The 12262-nt window shown below is 38.8% G+C and overlaps 1 long non-coding RNA gene across 2 annotated transcripts in view; it reads right to left on the bottom strand.

Moving 5' to 3' along the window:
• The window catches only part of LOC135497291 (uncharacterized), a 64336-nt gene extending 57800 nt beyond the window's left edge, over positions 1 to 6536 (bottom strand). For both annotated transcript variants that reach the window (XR_010448792.1, XR_010448793.1), the window contains exon 1: positions 6462 to 6536. This is a non-coding gene — a long non-coding RNA (uncharacterized LOC135497291). The remainder of the gene's footprint in view (positions 1 to 6461) is intronic.
• Positions 6537 to 12262: the final 5726 nt, after the last annotated feature.

Raw genomic sequence — 12262 nt, 5'->3', positions numbered from 1 at the left:
GCCGACGTACAACTATTTCGCTTAAATGGTATGACATATTTACTGATAGCGTAGTTAAAATGATCAACATGTATTACAAACATCCATGCATTCGACTTAGATCACTTACAGAACCGCTCATACTGCAAAACATGTTAATGCTCATGTGCAAAGTGAGAGAAAATATAGTATACACCATATCCAATATAACTTGGACAAATGGGCTTGGGACGCTTACCCTGCACATGAGCTGGATTGCGTCTGAAAACCAGGTTTTATCATTTAATACGAAAGATGGCCATGTATACATTATTAAGTCAAGTCAAATATTCAAAATCCAACACGTACAAGTATATCCTAAATTTAGCAGAAAAACGTGTATCTTGCATGAAATGAATCCCATTGGCTTTCGCGTTCGAAAGCTTGATTATTATCAAATAAAATCTACACTCCTGATATATTATTTAAACAATTTGAGACTATTCGCCACTAAACTGATTCGAATACCAGAATGTTCTCCATTAAATCCTTGGAAGGTCGAGAACACTTTTTACAGAGTGGTTGATGTTATGCTCAGTAATTGCCATATACGGGCAAATAAAGGCGTATATGAAGGCGAAGAAGAACTTCTCATGCTGCGTAATGGCGATCTGATTTCCCCCGTATCTTCTGTAAGATATTTGGAGAGATACAATCGAAGGAGATCATTAAGGTTTGCTCAAAGGTTTATGAGAGTTGAATAGCAAGATTAGTCAGAACGGATTCTTCATATTTCTGTATTGAACTAACCTTCACATAAAACATATTTTTATTCCTTTCACTCAGAAAACAAATTTGTAGCCCTTCAATGCAATCTTATGAGAAATTAGGAAATAAGGAATTTCTTCCGAATTAAGACATTATTAAAATATTCGTTCATCAGCAATCAAATCACTTTTCGAAGTTAAAAAAATTCTTACCTTACTGTCCGAAGTAAAAGAATCAGTATCTTCTCCGATCTCTGTCTAATAGAAAATAACTGTAATCCTTTTAAAAAGTATATATCTGTGTATAAAGCTGAGTGCCTTCCTAAAATCACCTTTTAGCACAGACTGGGTTTTGAATGTTCATTTTCGAACGTATCTTACTCAAATAAGACCAACGAATTATCCAGCGTTTTCACTTTGTTTACAAGAGTTTGCTCATTGGGTTTTGCTCATAGTAACGATCCCGTATCATCTGCTGCCGTTGATAAAGTAAACACTCTGATCGGTGCTCAGTGCTGCTGTGGTCGCCATCGGCCAACAAAGGAACAAATGAACTCTCAACCGACGCAACTGTGTATTCAGCGCGGTAATTCAACAGATAAAATAGGGACTCACAGTTGTACGGTTGGTTCTGCTTCAACAGGGAGCTGAGTTTGTACACAAGATTGAAACGGGATATGTTTATGATGATACAATGAAATTTGGCTATGTTTACTTGGGTAACAAGGGCGTCCAATCAGACTGTCATCAGTCACGGAGACTGGCACGTATTCACTTTGTGAGAGTTGTCGCCAATGCCTCTGAGAAGCTCCCCGATTCGACTATGCCATGGAGATACCATGGCGTAGCTGTGCCGATCGTTGTCCAATTACTGCATATAATGTGCGATATCACACTGAATCTTACCGACTAAGTAACTGAAACCAATGATGGAGCAAATTGACAGTTCAGCGATGAAATCCAGAAGGACATGCGCAAAAACAGAACCGCCCATCACAAATAAGCGAAACTCTACACATTTTCATTATCGGAGGCTTTTTCCAACTACTTTACGGTTTCTCTAACTTTTTCCCTGATTTATCCGACATAAGTCCGACATTGTCCGACTTCCCTGAATGGTCGGATTTCTAGAAAACATATTAAAAATACTACTAGGACTTCCCAAAATAGCCTGGGGCATTAAAGATCAAAGACTAATGTTGAATGGGGTCAGTGAGGAGACTTAATTGAGTGAGATACATTGTAGTTAATATTCACACTTAGGGTTCACTCTAAGTGTTTGGCTCACACTTCATTAACCCCATTCAACATAGGCCTTTGATCTTTATTGCCCTATTTTGGGAAGCCCTCGTCATTTTAACAGGTTTTCTAGAAATCTCGGACTTTTGTCAGATGAATCAGGAAAGAGTTAGAGAAAGCCTTAACAAGTCGGAAAAAGCCGCCTGCTAGTGACACCATGTGCGGCGGACACTATTGGTTTTGATCTGATCGAGCCCCGGCTTTAACTTAAATAAAGACCGCAGACACCACCAAAGATTGAAAGTTTCATATGACAAATCAATAGAGAAATATTTTACAGTGCTGACGAGAGTGCAGAACCTAAGACCCGACATAATATTCCCGGCGTGAAAGGTTTCCAAACTATGGCTGACAATAAATTGCTTGGAATCCGGTGGGCTCAATCAATATTGTTGAATTAACTCGACTGGGAAACTGCGTAATCGGGTTTGGTTTTCCAAATCAATGTACACTCCTCTGAGAGGTCTAATTTATTATTTATTTTTCGATTTTATTTTACTTTGCCCTGCCGCTGAACATGAACACATTAATCGTATTCTGGAGTACACACGAAAGTACATGTATTATCAGACAGATTTCTCACAATCGCCATCTATACCCTGTTAATTACATCGGTGAAACATCCAAAGTTACAATCTTCCTTCCATTCATTCTAAATCTTCGCCATGACCATGGTACCAAAGTTCCATTGTCTTGAAGACGGAGCACAGAACACTTTCTTTTTCTTTGGAGTTATTTTTGGCAGTGTACATTGAAAACGTACATACAATCAAACCTTGCGTCAGTAATCGGGGGATTAAAACTTTATGGTCTCTTGTGCTGTGTACTGTGGTATTAAAAACACTGAATGAAAAATTGGAGGATGACCACAGGTGCCAGAAATACTGAGCTTCATGGCCTTTTTACTCGGCACTCGCCAACACGAGGAGGCTTTTGCTGTCTTCTTAACGGTTTCCCTAACTTTTTCCTGATTTGATGAGGTGTGAGCCAAACACTCAGAGTCACCATCAGTGTGAATACTAATTAGCTCACTCAATTAGGTCCCCTCATTAACCCCATTCAACATTATCCTTTGATCTTAAATGCCATATTTTGGGAAGCCCTAGTATTTTTCACAAATTTTCTAAAAATCCGACCTTTCAGGGAAAAGTCGTACAATGTCGGAGTTTTGTCGGATAAATCAGGGAAAAAGTTAGAGAAACCGTTAAGAAGTCGGAAGAAGTCGCTCACCGACGGGAAGAACATGCGACTGACTCAGCTAATCGAAGATGCCTGCCTTAATGACTATGTTTGCTTGAAAGCAGAGCACGAAGAAACATCAAAGAATGAGAACGATTTACCATAATTTCGATTTAAAATTTATTCTGCAGATTAAATGTGAACACAATACCGATATAAACAACTGGCGCCGATTGAATTACAATTTACGTCTACCACTGTATTTTTGTTTTTATCATAATATTATGCTAACATATATAGATGCAGTCAATCACCCTCTCCTCATACTTGATAAAGGCACCAATAGTGCCGGAAGCTTGTGTCGGGTCTCCGGACCAAAATATAGTTGATCACGAAAAAGGTGTCATCCCTTTAACTTTTTTTGTCTTTTATCGAGTAGCACGGCAATCCATTTTAGTTGATATAAACAACACTTTATTATATCGACATTTTAGTTAGAAATACAATGGAGATCAATCAACGATATTTATGTCATTTGTCAAAAGTGCACTGCGAGTCTTTCATGCAATCAGTGATTATTGAACTGACGTAAGCTCAGCCACGACGTTTGAGAGAATTTTGACTTACTCCCAAACTATGGCATCGCCCATTCATCACTGTTCCTTGGGGAATGTAAGCGTTAGTAGCGGTAACATTAGAACCGAACCAACTTCGAAAAACAAACGATATATAGACCAGGATACGTAACGTTAGCGCTAAGCATGCCGATTTCTCGGGCTTATCGTTTGCAACTCCTAATAAAAAGTCCCGGAAAGTCATGTAACGCCTTTCGAGGTACATGTATTTCTAATTTTATTTTTATCGAGCATATTTGGCCACGTGTCGGTATAGCTAGATCTAGCTACGCCATAGTATCTCCTTACAAAGTCGAATCGAGGAGATTTGGGGAGATTCTTGTTCGATTTTACCGGGCTGATAGTAAATCTAAATTGAAATACTGATACAAAGGTGTGAAGATCTGATTTTCTGAATCTGAGCTGGTTTTTAGATCTTCTGCATCTGCATATCGGGTCATGTTAAGCAAAAAATAACAATCAGATAGGTAACAAAGTAAAATGTCACCACCGAAGAGCTCAATCTGTTACATGAAGGTTACAAAGAGGAAAGCAATACGAAAGCCAGCATTTATTGACGACAAAACACGATCAAGATGCCATTGTGCTATAGTTTGCTTCATGATGATAAACTGTACAACAATAAATACTCGTTTTAGTGACGATGGCAATGTTTGTCAACTGAGCAAAACGAAGGGAACATGTATGGAGAAGGAGGATGACACAATTCAAGATGGTTATCATATGTTTCAAACGAAGGTAGGTGAGCTTACCGAGACAAACGTGGCACATGGAAGTTCTTAAACCTCAAATATTCTAATGTCAGAGTTAAGTTATTTACAATTATCTCAGCCACAACCGGTTCGCTGCACGTTATTTTCAAGGATTTTTTCGATGTCATGGATAGGTAAGGTTTTCACTATATGCAATTGACGTATTTTTCATGATTTCCACATACGATTTTTGCATTGTTTGGGTGTGTTCCGACATGAAATAGCAAAGCACTGCCGACGTTGGCGCAATCGCCGTCTAAGTCTACCTGACTTCTGATAGTTACAGAAGAAACGTGTAATACTATCACAGCCACTAGTGCTACCGCTTCCATCGACCACATCAGGTGTCTTTCTCTTTTCCGTCGTGACCATCGTGTTTTTCTCAGTAGCCTCAAGCTTTACTTGTACATCATCTAGTGTTAATATTAGGTCTCTGAATGGCTCGGCCATTAGCATTGGGCGATGAACAGTGCAGAGATCTACCTACACCAATGGATGCACTCCGGGGTCAGTAACGCAGCGAGGACATTGTGGAGAGGATTATGCAACGGCCACTGATCCAGTGGTGAGAGGACGACAAATAAACTTCACAGGACTGCGCGGTTATGCAAGTTTTCCTATTTCAGGAGAAAAACATAGAGTACAGACCTAGTGGCGCAATACTTTTCAAACCCCCCGTTGTTTCACTGACCAAAAAACATGAAAAGGAGTTTTATTTGTTCGATTTCAATTCTAACTCTGTCGTATTTGTCCATAAACACGCTAAAAGAATGCTTCATGTTTTGAAACCGATTTTAGTCTATCAGCTTAGGAGTGATAATAAGATGGAATACAAACTTACGCATAATACTTCTGCGGAAAAGGTTGGCTTTACGGTTGTGTTCCACACACTATTTGACATGAAACTATTACTGATTGAAAGGAAAGGACGAGGCCGACGTATAACTATTTCGCTTAAATGGTATGACATATTTACTGATAGCTTGGTTAAAATGATCAACATGTATTACAAACATCCATGCATTCGACTTAAAACACTTACAGAACCGCTCATACTTCAAAACATGTTAATGGTCATGTGCAGAGTGAGAGAAAATATAGTATACACCATATCCAATATAACTTGGACAAATGGGCTGGGGACGCTTACCCTGCACATGAGTTGGATTGCGTCTGAAGACCAGTTTTTATCATTTAATACGAAAGATGACCATGTATACATCATCAAGTCAAGTCCAATATTCAAAATCCAACACATACAAGTATATCCTAAATTTAGCAGAAAAACGTGTATCTTGCAGGAAATGGATCCCATTGGCTTTTGCGTTCGAAAGTTCGATTATTATCAAACAAAATCTACACTCCTGATATATTATTTAAACAATTTGAGACTATTCGCCACTAAACTGATTCGAATACCAGAATGTTCTCCTTTAAATCCTTGGAAGGTCGATAAAACTTTTTACAGAGTTGTTGATGTTATGCTCAGTAATTGCCATATACGGGCAAATAAAGGCGTATATGAAGGCGAAGAAGAACTTCTCATGCTGCGTAATGGCGATCTGATTTCCCCCGTATCTTCTGTAAGATATTTGGAGAGATACAATCGAAGGAGATCATTAAGGTTTGCTCAAAGGTTTATGAGAGTTGAATAGCAAGATTAGTCGGAACGGATTCTTCCTATTTCTGTATTGAACTAACCTTCACATAAAACATATTTTTATTCCTTTCACCCAGAAAACAAATTTGTAGCCCTTCAATGCAATCTTATGAGAAATTAGGAAATACGGAATTTCTTCCGAATTCAGACATTATTAAAATATACGTTCATCAGCGATCAAATCACTTTTCGAAGTTAAAAAAATTCTTACCTTACTTTCCGAAGTAAAAGAATCAGTATCTTCTCCGATCTCTCCAATAGAAAATAACTGTTATCCTTTTAAAAAGTATATATCTGTGTATAAAGCAGAGTGCCTTCCTAAAATCACCTTTTAGCACAGACTGGGTTTTGAATGTTCATTTTCGAACGTATCTTACTCGAATAAGACCAACGAATTATCCAGCGTTTTCACTTTGTTTACAAGAGTTTGCTCATTGGGTTTTGCTCATAGTAACGATCCCGTATCATCTGCTGCCGTTGATAAAGTAAACACTCTGATCGGTGCTCAGTGCTGCTGCGGTCGCCATCGGCCAACAAAGGAACAAATGAACTCTCAACCGACGCAACTGTGTATTCAGCGCGGTAATTCAACAGATAAAATAGGGACTCACAGTTGTACGGTTGGTTCTGCTTCAACAGGGAGATGAGTTTGTACACAAGATTGAAACGGGATATGTTTATGATGATACAATGAAATTTGGCTATGTTTACTTGGGTAACAAGGGCGTCCAATCAGACTGTCATCAGTCACGGAGACTGGCACGTATTCACTTTGTGAGAGTTGTCGCCAATGCCTCTGAGAAGCTCCCCGATTCGACTATGCCATGGAGATACCATGGCGTAGCTGTGCCGATCGTTGTCCAATTACTGCATATAATGTGCGATATCACACTGAATCTTACCGACTAAGTAACTGAAACCAATGATGGAGCAAATTGACAGTTCAGCGATGAAATCCAGAAGGACATGCGCAAAAACAGAACCGCCCATCACAAATAAGCGAAACTCTACACATTTTCATTATCGGATGCTTTTTCCAACTACTTTACGGTTTCTCTAACTTTTTCCCTGATTTATCCGACATAAGACCGACATTGTCCGACTTCCCTGAATGGTAGGATTTCTAGAAAACATATTAAAAATACTACTAGGACTTCCCAAAATAGCCTGGGGCATTAAAGATCAAAGACTAATGTTGAATGGGGTCAGTGAGGAGACTTAATTGAGTGAGATAGTTAATATTCACACTTAGGGTCACTCTAAGTGTTTGGCTCACACTTCATTAACCCAATTCAACATAGGCCTTTGATCTTTATTGCCCTATTTTGGGAAGCCCTCGTCATTTTAACAGGTTTCTAGAAATCTCGGACTTTTGTCAGATAAATCAGGAAAGAGTTAGAGAAAGCCTTAAGAAGTCGGAAAAAGCCGCCTGCTAGTGACACCATGTGCGGCGGACACCATTGGTTTTGATCTGATCGAGCCCCGGCTTTAACTTAAATAAAGACCGCAGACACCACCAAAGATTGAAAGTTTCACATGACAAATCAATAGAGAAATATTTTACAGTGCTGACGAGAGTGCAGAACCTAAGACCCGACATAATTAATATCCCCGGCGTGAAAGGTTTCCAAACTATGGCTGACAATAAATTGCTTGGAATCCGGTGGGCTCAATCAATATTGTTGAATTAACTCGACTGGGAAACTGCGTAATCGGGTTTGGTTTTCCAAATCAATGTACACTCCTCTGAGAGGTCTAATTTATTATTTATTTTTCGATTTTATTTTACTTTGCCCTGCCGCTGAACATGAACACATTAATCGTATTCTGGAGTACACACGAAAGTACATGTATTATCAGACAGATTTCTCACAATCGCCATCTATACCATGTTAATTACATCGGTGAAACATCCAAAGTTACAATCTTCCTTCCCTTCATTCTAAATCTTCGCCATGACCATGGTACCAAAGTTCCATTGTCTTGAAGACGGAGCACAGAACACTTTCTTTTTCTTTGGAGTTATTTTTGGCAGTGTACATTGAAAACGTACATACAATCCAACCTTGCGTCAGTAATCGGGGGATTAAAACTTTATGGTCTCTTGTGCTGTGTACTGTGGTATTAAAAACACTGAGTGAAAAATTGGTGGATGACCACAGGTGCCAGAAATACTGAGCTTCATGGCCATTTTACTCGGCACTCGCCAACACGAGGAGGCTTTTGCTGTCTTCTTAACGGTTTCCCTAACTTTTTCCTGATTTGATGAGGTGTGAGCCAAACACTCAGAGTGACCATCAGTGTGAATACTAATTAGCTCACTCAATTAGGTCCCCTCATTAACCCCATTCAACATTATCCTTTGATCTTAAATGCCATATTTTGGGAAGCCCTAGTATTTTTCACAAATTTTCTAAAAATCCGACCTTTCAGGGAAAAGTCGTACAATGTCGGAGTTTTGTCGGATAAATCAGGGAAAAAGTTAGAGAAACCGTTAAGAAGTCGGAAGAAGTCGCTCACCGACGGGAAGAACATGCGACTGACTCAGCTAATCGAAGATGCCTGCCTTAATGACTATGTTTGCTTGAAAGCAGAGCACGAAGAAACATCAAAGAATGAGAACGATTTACCATAATTTCGATTTAAAATTTATTCTGCAGATTAAATGTGAACACTATACCGATATAAACAACTGGCGCCGATTGAATTACAATTTACGTCTACCACTGTATTTTTGTTTTTATCATAATATTATGCTAACATATATAGATGCAGTCAGTCACCCTCTCCTCATGCCTGATAAAGGCACCAATAGTGCCGGAAGCTTGTGTCGGGTCTCCGGACCAAAATATAGTTGATCACGAAAAAGGTTTCATCCCTTTAACTTTTTTTGTCTTATATCGAGTAGCACGGCAATCCATTTTAGTCGATATAAACAACACTTTATTATATCGACATTTTAGTTAGAAATACAATGGAGATCAATCAACGATATTTATGTCATTTGTCAAAAGTGCACTGCGAGTCTTTCATGCAATCAATGATTATTGAACTGACGTAAGCTCAGCCACGACGTTTGAGAATAATTTTGACTCACTCTCAACCTATGGCATCGCCCATTCATCACTGTTCCTTGGGGAATGTAAGCGTTAGTAGCGGTAACATTGGAACCGAACCAACTTCGAAAAACAAACGATATATAGACCAGGATACGTAACGTTAGCGCTAAGCATGCCGATTTCTCGGCCTTATCGTTTGCAACTCCTAATAAAAAGTCCCGGAAAGTCATGTAACGCCTTTCGAGGTACATGTATTTCTAATTTTATTTTTATCGAGCATATTTGGCCACGTGTCGGTATAGCTAGATCTAGCTACGCCATGGTATCTCCTTACAAAGTCGAATCGAGGAGATTTGGGGAGATTCTTGTTCGATTTTACCGGGCTGATAGTAAATCTAAATTGAAATACTGATACAAAGGTGTGAAGATCTGATTTTCTGAATCTGAGCTGATTTTTAGATCTTCTGCATCTGCATATCGGGTCATGTTAAGCAAAAAATAACAATCAGATAGGTAACAAAGTAAAATGTCACCACCGAAGAGCTCAATCTGTTACATGAAGGTTACAAAGAGGAAAGCAATACGAAAGCCAGCATTTATTGACAACAAAACACGATCAAGATGCCATTGTGCTATAGTTTGCTTCATGATGATAAACTGTACAACAATAAATACTCGTTTTAGTGACGATGGCAATGTTTGTCAACTGAGCAAAACGAAGGGAACATGTATGGAGAAGGTGGATGACACAATTCAAGATGGTTATCATATGTTTCAAACGAAGGTAGGTGAGCTTACCGAAACAAACGTGGCACATGGAAGTTCTTAAACCTTAAATATTCTAATGTCAGAGTTAAGTTATTTACAATTATCTCAGCCACAACCGGTTCGCTGCACGTTATTTTCAAGGATTTTTTCGATGGATAGGTAAGGTTTTCACTATATGCAATTGACGTATTTTTCATGATTTCCACATACGATTTTTGCATTGTTTGGGTGTGTTCCGACATGAAATAGCAAAGCACTGCCGACGTTGGCGCAATCGCCGTCTAAGTCTACCTGACTTCTGATAGTTACAGACGAAACGTGTAATACTTTCACAGCCACTAGTGCTACCGCTTCCATCGACCACATCAGGTGTCTTTCTCTTTTCCGTCGTGTCCATCGTGTTTTTCTCAGTAGCCTCAAGCTTTACTTGTACATCATCTAGTGTTAATATTAGGTCTCTGAATGGCTCGGCCATTAGCATTGGGCGATGAACAGTGCAGAGATCTACCTACACGAATGGATGCACTCCGGGGTCAGTAACACAGCGAGGACATTGTGGAGAGGAGTATGCAACGGCCACTGATACAGTGGTGAGAGGACGACAAATAAACTTGACAGGACTGCGCGGTTATGCAAGTTTTCCTATTTCAGGAGAAAAACATAGAGTACAGACCTAGTGGCGCAATATTTTTCAAACCCCCCGTTGTTTCACTGACCAAAAAACATGAAACGGGGTTTTATATGTTTGATTTTAATTCTGACTCTGTCGTATTTGTCCATGAACACGCTGAAAGAATGCTTCGTGTTTTGAAACCGATTTTAGTCTATCAGCTCAGGAGTGATAATAAGATGGAATACAAACTTACGCATAATATTTCTATGGAAAAGGTTGGCTTTAAGGGTATGTTCCATACACTATTTGACATGAAACTATTACTGATTGAAAAGGAAGGACGAGGCCGACGTATAACTATTTCGCTTAAATGGTATGACATATTTACTGATAGAGTAGTTAAAATGATCAACATGTATTCCAAACATCCATGCATTCGACTTAAAACACTTACAGAACCGCTCATACTGCAAAACATGTTAATGGTCATGTGCAGAGTGAGAGAAAATAAAGTATACACCATATCCAATATAACTTGGACAAATGGGCTGGGGACGCTTACCCTGCACATGAGTTGGATTGCGTCTGAAGACCAGTCTTTATCATTTAATACGAATGGTGGCCATTTATACATTATCAAGTTAAGTCAAATATTCAAAATCCAACACGTACAAGTATATCCTAAATTTAGCAGAAAAACGTGTATCTTGCAGGAAATGGATCCCATTGGCTTTCGCGTTCGAAAGCTTGATTATTATCAAATAAAATCTACACTCCTGATATATTATTTAAACAATTTGAGACTATTCGCCACTAAACTGATTCGAATACCAGAATGTTCTCCATTAAATCCTTGGAAGGTCGATAAAACTTTTTACAGAGTGGTTGACGTTATGCTCAGTAATTGCCATATACGGGCAAATAAAGGCGTATATGAAGGCGAAGAAGAACTTCTCATGCTGCGTAATGGCGATCTGATTTCCCCCGTATCTTCTGTAAGATATTTGGAGAGATACAATCGAAGGAGATCATTAAGGTTTGCTCAAAGGTTTATGAGAGTTGAATAGCAAGATTAGTCGGAACGGATTCTTCCTATTTCTGTATTAAACTAACCTTCACATAAAACATATTTCCATTCCTTTCACTCAGAAAACAAATTTGTAGCCCATCAATGCAATCTTATGAGAAATTAGGAAATAAGGAATTTCTTCCGAATTAAGACATTATTAAAATATACGTTCATCAGCGATCAAATCACTTTTCGAAGTTAAAAAAATTCTTACCTTACTGTCCGAAGTAAAATAATCAGTATCTTCTCCGATCTCTGTCTAATAGAAAATAACTGTAATCCTTTTAAAAAGTATATATCTGTGTATAAAGCAGAGTGCCTTCCTAAAATCACCTTTTAGCACAGACTGGGTTTTGAATGTTCATTTTCGAACGTATCTTACTCAAATAAGACCAACGAATTATCCAGCGTTTTCACTTTGTTTACAAGAGTTTGCTCATTGGGTTTTGCTCATAGTAACGATCCCGTATCATCTGCTGCCGTTGATAAAGTAAACACTCTGA

The sequence above is a fragment of the Lineus longissimus genome, chromosome 12, assembly GCF_910592395.1.
Source record: "Lineus longissimus chromosome 12, tnLinLong1.2, whole genome shotgun sequence".
Classification (NCBI taxonomy): domain Eukaryota; kingdom Metazoa; phylum Nemertea; class Pilidiophora; order Heteronemertea; family Lineidae; genus Lineus; species Lineus longissimus.
The sequence above is the reverse complement of the archived record's forward strand: the minus strand, read 5'-3'. Positions and strand labels throughout refer to the sequence as shown.